This window comes from Macaca nemestrina, chromosome 1, assembly GCF_043159975.1.
Source record: "Macaca nemestrina isolate mMacNem1 chromosome 1, mMacNem.hap1, whole genome shotgun sequence".
NCBI classification, from domain to species: Eukaryota; Metazoa; Chordata; class Mammalia; order Primates; family Cercopithecidae; genus Macaca; species Macaca nemestrina.
Genome location: NC_092125.1, coordinates 45,703,633 through 45,710,782, shown reverse-complemented (window position 1 = coordinate 45,710,782; position 7,150 = coordinate 45,703,633). Strand labels below are relative to the sequence as shown.

The window sequence follows — 7,150 nt, the reverse complement described above, 5'->3', positions numbered from 1 at the left end:
ATAGGTAATTCACAAGAGGCTTTTCTAGGGAGATTGTATTAATATTTGAGCAATGACTTAATCTATTTGTGTTATTAGGGTGTGTGAGGTGACAAATCCTTTGAAAGAAGGGATAGCTGATGAGGATCTTCAAGACTGAAGCAAATACACCTGGTGCAGCAGTTCAGCTACAGGCATTCCAAGAAATGGCAACTTCAAATGCAGTCATTGTAGTATGACAATTGCTTATGTTAGTAGAATTGAACTTATCATTTGGTGTGCCTAAGTACGGGTATGGAATTTTGAGAGATAAAGTTAGAAAGGGAGGTTGCAGTCAGATGGTCAAGGGCATTTTGTGATATTCTAATGATTTTTTTGTTTGTTTGTCTAACATTAGAGTCAATGATAGGATCAATATTTTAACAACTTAACTCAGGAAAGAAAATATATGACTTGAGAGAAAACTCTGGAAGATCACTTGCAAGGTTATTTTGGGTACCTGAAAAGTTGCTTATTAGCATTTAATCATAGTGAAAATGGTAATAAAGAAGAGAAACAGGTTTAGAAGAGATTTTTATAAATAGGACATTCATGACTATATAACTTACCTGATGGGGAAGCTAACAAATAGGAAAATGCAAAGATAACTGGGGAACGATAATGAGGATAATTAGGTAGATAATATAATTACATACAATTATCAATATGCTTTGTGCTTTCTTAAATATCTTTAGATATGCATTCCCAAAATAAATACATTTTACTATTGATCTGGTCTTTAGTGTGAAACCAACATGAATATATCAGTAGAACAATACTTTAAAATCTTGTGAGAAGAAAATAATGAGATATTTACAAATAATCCTAAGAAACTATAGAGTATGAAAGTTTACATAAAGGAAGAAAAACATGCAATACAAGTTCAGAAGAGGAAAATAAGTATCTGAAATAAAGGCAGCAAGGAAAGTTTAAAAGTGGAAAGTAAGGATTATCAATGTTTATTATCTGCTATTCACTTTGCAGTTAGTATTCATTGAACTTTAACACCGAAACTTCATGAGACAGTGAGGAGAGCCTCTTAAACAATTCTACATAACAGGCCATAGTCATCACAAAATTCCAGGTGGCAACACTTTTTTTTCACTCGTACTCTAAAGAGATGTACGTAAACACCTGTCAGTAGCTGAGCCGAATACATCAAGGCTTCCATGGCCCAATCCTAAGAAATGATTTGTATAAATGTACAAATTCCTGTAACAAAGGCTAATAGCAAAGACACGATGTGCTCCACAGTAATTTTCTATATTAAGACAATTTTTGTATGCATGATATAGTATAATAGTTTTATCAGAGAAGAGAGTTAGCCTAACAAGGCCCTAGATGTGAAAAGAAAAATTATTGTTTCATGATTTCAGTCATTTCAGGTGCAAAAGAGGCCAGGTTAATGTTGATGGCAGAGATAATTTGTTAACAAGTATATAAATTAGGAGTCTACTAATAAATATGTGATGAGGACAGTCATGGGTAAACCCAGTGAGAATTTGTACTTTTATTTTCATATTTATTTAGAAGAAGTGTTTCTAACTTCTTTCATGCTGTTCAGTATTGCTACAGGGACAGTGCTCAGTCTTAGCTACAGATTAGAAAACAACTTGAAGTAAAATTAATAACTTTAAAAGTAATAACAAAAATTGTAATTACTTTCGCACCAGGCTGAATAATTAGATTATCCATTAACTATCATTTTTAATAAGGCCAATATGATTTACTTATATGGAAATTAAGCAAATTATTATTTCATACCTCGTTATGTTTACGCAAAGTGGAGTGGGAGATTATATTGGTATTATGTTCTAAAATCCAGATGTAGAAAATTAATCAGCAGTGATTATATTTAAAAACTTACATTATTAAGAATATTTTAGCATATCTTCACTAGCATTTCCCATCTGTTTTTTTTTTTTTTTTTCCCTGCAGTCTGTGTAATTCCGCCCATGCTACCTGATTGTGAAACAGATATGACCCATTACTTTATGGGTTTGCAGCACCATAATTTAAAAGCAAAATGGCCTAATATCATATGCCTTTGATCAATTGAACACTTTTTTTCTAAAGGAAAAAAATAGTAGGATTAGTCAAAAGAGCTCTAATGGGAAACATGAGTCACTTTTAAAAACTTTTGTTTGTCCCTTTGTTTAATGCCAGACAAACCAAGATTTTCGTTTTATGTAACACATTTTTATTACAACCTGATGAAATTACATGTAAAGAAAGAAAAAGAGTAATCTGCTTAAAAAATATAAGAACCTAATTAAAGTGTGGATGCAGTATACTTCTTTCTTCCTCAGTTCATAAGTTTTCTATTGCAGTTACAACAAATAGTGGCTTAAAACAACATTTATTAAGTTTCAGTTCTGGAATGGGTCTCCATTGCCAAAATCAAGGTTTTGGTAGGGCTCTGTTCCCTGTGGAGGCTCTAGGGTCTATACATTTTCTTGCCTTTTCCAACTTCTAGAGGTGAACCCTATCCCTTGGCTCATGGTTGCGTTCCTCCATCTTCAAAGCCAGCAATGGCTGGTAGAGTCTTTATCCTACTGCACATTCTAATTCTCTGATTTCATTTTCATATCTCCTGCTCTGTCTGTTTTAAGGACCCTGTGATTACGTTTGGCCTGTCTGCATAATTCAGCATAATTTCCCCATCTAAAGGTCTTTAAGCTAATTGCTTCTGCAAAATTCTTTTTTCCATGTTAAAGTAACATATCCACAAGTTCCAGGGATTGGGACATGTATATCTTTGGTAGTTTTTATTCTGTCTACCACACTAGTGTTCAAGGTATATTCAATTCTCATGTGTACTGGAATCAGAAAAAAAAGACAATGAAAGTCTTTAAGGAGAGAACAAATATAACTAATTTTATATTTTCTTCTTTTTTTTAGTAAGACAAAAATTTAATGAAAATTGAACAGTATGTATAATCCAGGGCTAAATAGTTACATTGGACTGGAGTAGAAACTTAAAATACAATAGATGCTGGAGTAAATGTTACATATTATCATCATCTGATTCATCTTCTTCCTTCAGAGATTCCTTAGCATATTTCTCTGCTTCTTCCCTTATATCTTTTGGAACAATTTCATGTCTTCCATTAGTTAATTCACCAACCCAGCTGAGTTCTAGTTCAAAAGCTTTATCCTTAACTTCATCATGTACTATGTAAATTATTTTTGCAACTTCTTTAACAATATCACGGCAGGTCATTTCTTTCATCTGAAGCTTCTCTATTTCCGTCTTTGCAGCTTGCCTGGCTTTGCCGTGGCACAGCCCCAATAATCGTATGAAACACCTGATGGGTCAATCATGTAGAGTTGCGCACCGTCATTCACACTGTAAGAACCTAACATGAAACTGCAGCCAAAAGGTCTAACAGCACTGTAGAGTGTATATGCATGTACATACATGGCCGCTCTGTCTGCAAGATGTTTTAGTGGAATGTTGTAGCCAAAGTTAGATCTAAAATTGGAAGCTTCTTCTCTTGCTATGTCTGCTAAAGAACGAGCATCTGCCAGCAAACCTGCTACTTCCATTCCAACATGCCGATCAACATTAAAAAGTCATTTGTTGGAACCTTCTTCATAAAGTTTAGAAAGGACTAATTTTTCTACCCCAAAGACAACACCATCTTTGCATCTGATTCCAATAGCTATACTACTATTTTCCACAGCCCTCATAGCATGTTCAACTTGAAAAACTCTTCCATCGGGAGAGAATGTAGAGACTGACAGGTCATACCCGGTGCCGATTGAGCTCATCCTGCTAAACCCAACGGGATGCGTAAGGATTCCAGCTAATTTTATATTTTCAGCGAAGACTTTGGTTGCAATGTTGGAGAACAAAATAAAGAATGGGAAAGAATTAGAAAACCATTGCAGTCGTCCAGATGAGAAATAAGTGTTGTTTAGACTAGAGTAACAGTATTAAAGATTGTCTTAGTCCATTCAGGCTGGTATAACAAAATACCATAAATTTGGTAGCTTAGAAACAATAGGAATTTATTTCTCACAGTTCTGGAGGCTGGCAAGTCCATAGTCAAGATGCTGGCAGATTCTGTTTGTGCTGAGGACTCACTTTCTGGTTCATAGAGGGTGTCTTATCACTATGTCCTCACACAGTAGAAAGGGAAAGGCAGCTTTCTGAGGCCTCTTATAAGGGCTCTAATCCCATTCATGAGGGCTCTGTTCTCCTGACCTGATCACCTTCCTTCCACAGGCCCCACTTTCTAATACTACCTGGGGATGAGGATTTTAACATATGAATGTGGGGGAGACACAGGCATTCAGGCTATAGCAAAGATGACTATAGGAAACAAGCTACAAATGTAGGGAGTTATTCAGGAATTAAAGTGAGATCATTTGTTATAGGATTGAATGAGGTGCACAAGTAAAGTGGAGATATCTGGTATGACTATGTGGTTTCTTTAGCAAATGCATTTAGAAAATGGAGGGTAATGTAATTCAGTGGGAGAGGGAACAATGAAGAAGGACTCAAGGAGATCTTGATATCTGTTTTATGTATGCTAACCATGAGTCATCTTGCAGGTATCTTGCAGTATTAAAGTTCTGAGGTGACATCTGGGATAAAAATGTAAATCTGGGAGTTATCAAAAAACATGGCCAAGGATGAAAATTGCTTTAAAACAGGAAGTTTGCTAAAAAGATATTAGGGCCTTGGACCAAATATTTAGGAAACTGAGCATTAAAAGGCTGGATAATATATGTCAGGGCAGCAAAAGGATATGGGGATGAGAGCTCAAATTTGTAGGAAGAAACCTAGAAATACATTGCCATAGAAAAAGAACAGGTTGCCAAAGGAGAAGTCAACAATTATGAAAGTTGCTGAAAAATACTGTAAGGTAATTGAAAAATTGTCAATGAATTTGTGATATCAAGATTATTGTTTTCCTAAAAAGAGTTGTTTTGTAGACCTGAAATCATGGTGGATTAGGTTAAGTAATAGTAAAGTTTGAGGAAATGAAGAGTGTTGCTACATTTTTAATAAGGTTGAGTTTTCAGATGTGATGGAATGGATGGCACCTGCTGGAGTGATTATGTTAAATACATTTTTTACACGTCAAAAAATATTGAGTATAGGTCATGAGAACAGGACCAGCTTCATGGGCACAGGAACTGTGCAACTAAATTAGGCTCCATTCTCAGAAGTTCCCCACATGGTTTAATGCTTTGCTATTTCCCTCTTGATATTATTAATATCTTTATCTTTGAACTTGTGATTTGTATGCAGAATGTGATGTAACAACAAACATATGCCAGGGGTTTGGAAACTGGACTTACATAAGGTCCTGCCTCCTGCTGGCTCTTAGCTACCCCAGAATGATTCAATCATTCGTTTTCCTACTGCCTGGGTTCTTCTGGGTCCTGTATTCCAGGCAATCACCAGATAAGTTTTAAAGGAGGCCATCATTCTGCTGTCAACCTCTGCCCTTGTGGGATTTTACATGTAATCACAGGTAGTGTTGGGATCAGGCTGTGCACTCTGGCACATCTCAGGTAGGATCTGGCAGTAGCAGCATGATTGGCAATAGCCTGGTCTATCTTTGTGGGCACAATTCTCTTGTGGCTTGTGACCCAGCTACCTGGTGAATCCAGATGTGGAAGTTTAAAGGCATTCGGTGTTCACAGGCCTACTGCCATAGATTGTGGTGCCAGCAAATGGAAAGGAGAAATGCCAGGCTGTGAAGCATGTGTATGCAGAGGCTGGCACCAGGGGGAGCCTGGCAGCTATTGGGTTTGAGTAAGCTGGAGTCCCAAGTACTGGGTTCTAGGCAAGGTGCCTAGGTAACTGTGAAGGTCTGCCGTAGTCCGGCAAGTATCCTCATGCTTACTGAGTATCCCTGTGTCGATGGAGCCCTTCCTGGATGGATTCCATGCCTGAGGGATCCTCTCTCCTTTCAATCTCTTGAGTCTGACTTGTATTTGCTAGTTCTGGTCTGCTGGAGCACAAGCAGCATGTTTGAAGACAAACTATGAAATACAAATTGTGTAACTGGATGATTCTTCATACAAGTTAACTGCTCTATTTGCATTTAAAGCTAGCATTGCATATAAAAATGAATGGAATGGAAAAACTCGTACTAACAATTTAAATTTTTAATTTTTCTTTGCTGAAAACAATGTCAGAATAGCAAATACCATGAGTAGTCAGAAAAAGGACTTTTAAAAAGGGGAAAAACTTTGCATCTTGGTACCAAACACACTTCTCCCCACCTCTGATTTTGAACAAGGACCTCAAATGTTCATTTTGCACTAAGCCCTGCAAATTATGTGGCCAAACTGCATGGAAAAATCAAACCATGAGCAAAAGCTTGTAGAGAAAGTAAATGGAATCACCAATTCTTATGAAAGATTCCTATGAAAGTTGGAAGATAGGAGGATAGACCTAAGACAGAAATATCAAGTTAACTTTTTATGTATCCCATAACTTAAGAACTGAGCCAGGTACTGAATTTGGAGGATTGCTATGGAAGTCATTTAGAAAATGAAATTCTGAGACATAAAATAAATGAGGAATTACTACATAAAACTAGAATTGTACAGTTTGTTAATTAGAACACCAAAGAAGGAAATGTTGTCTTCTGAAGAGTTAGAAGTTATTCTTCCACAGACAAGAACAATAATATTAAATGAAGCATTTACTCATGTTTACTTACCTGTTTTTAATTGGAAAATGTTTCATAAAATTAAAAATAGCTTAAGGTGTCCCAGCACTTTGTGAGGCCGAGGTGGGCGGATTACCTGAGGTCAGGAGTTTGAGACCAGCCTGGCCAACATGGTGAAACCCCGTCTCTACTAAATATACGAAAATTAGCCGGGCGTCCTGGTATGTGCCTGTAGTCCCAGCTACTAGGGAGACTGAAGCAGGAAAATTGCTTGAACACAGGAGGTGGAGGTTGCAGTGAGCCAAGAGCACACCATTGCCCTCAAGCCTGGGGAACAGAGTGAGACTCTGGAAAAAAAAAAAAAAAAGGCTTAAAGTGAAACAATTAGTGATGCAAACAGAACAAAGAGAATCTAGACATCTAGATGGAACTTAGGGATTACACCTTACAAGGCATTTAGATGAGCTAATTACTTATTAGCTTACTCTATTTAA

The 7,150-nt window shown here is 36.7% G+C and overlaps 1 pseudogene; it reads right to left on the bottom strand.

Annotated features, from left to right (window-relative positions):
- Positions 1 to 2,924: 2,924 nt before the first annotated feature.
- On the bottom strand, positions 2,925 to 3,792 carry LOC105484605 (proteasome subunit alpha type-3 pseudogene; annotated as a pseudogene).
- Between the last annotated feature and the right edge of the window lie 3,358 nt (positions 3,793 to 7,150).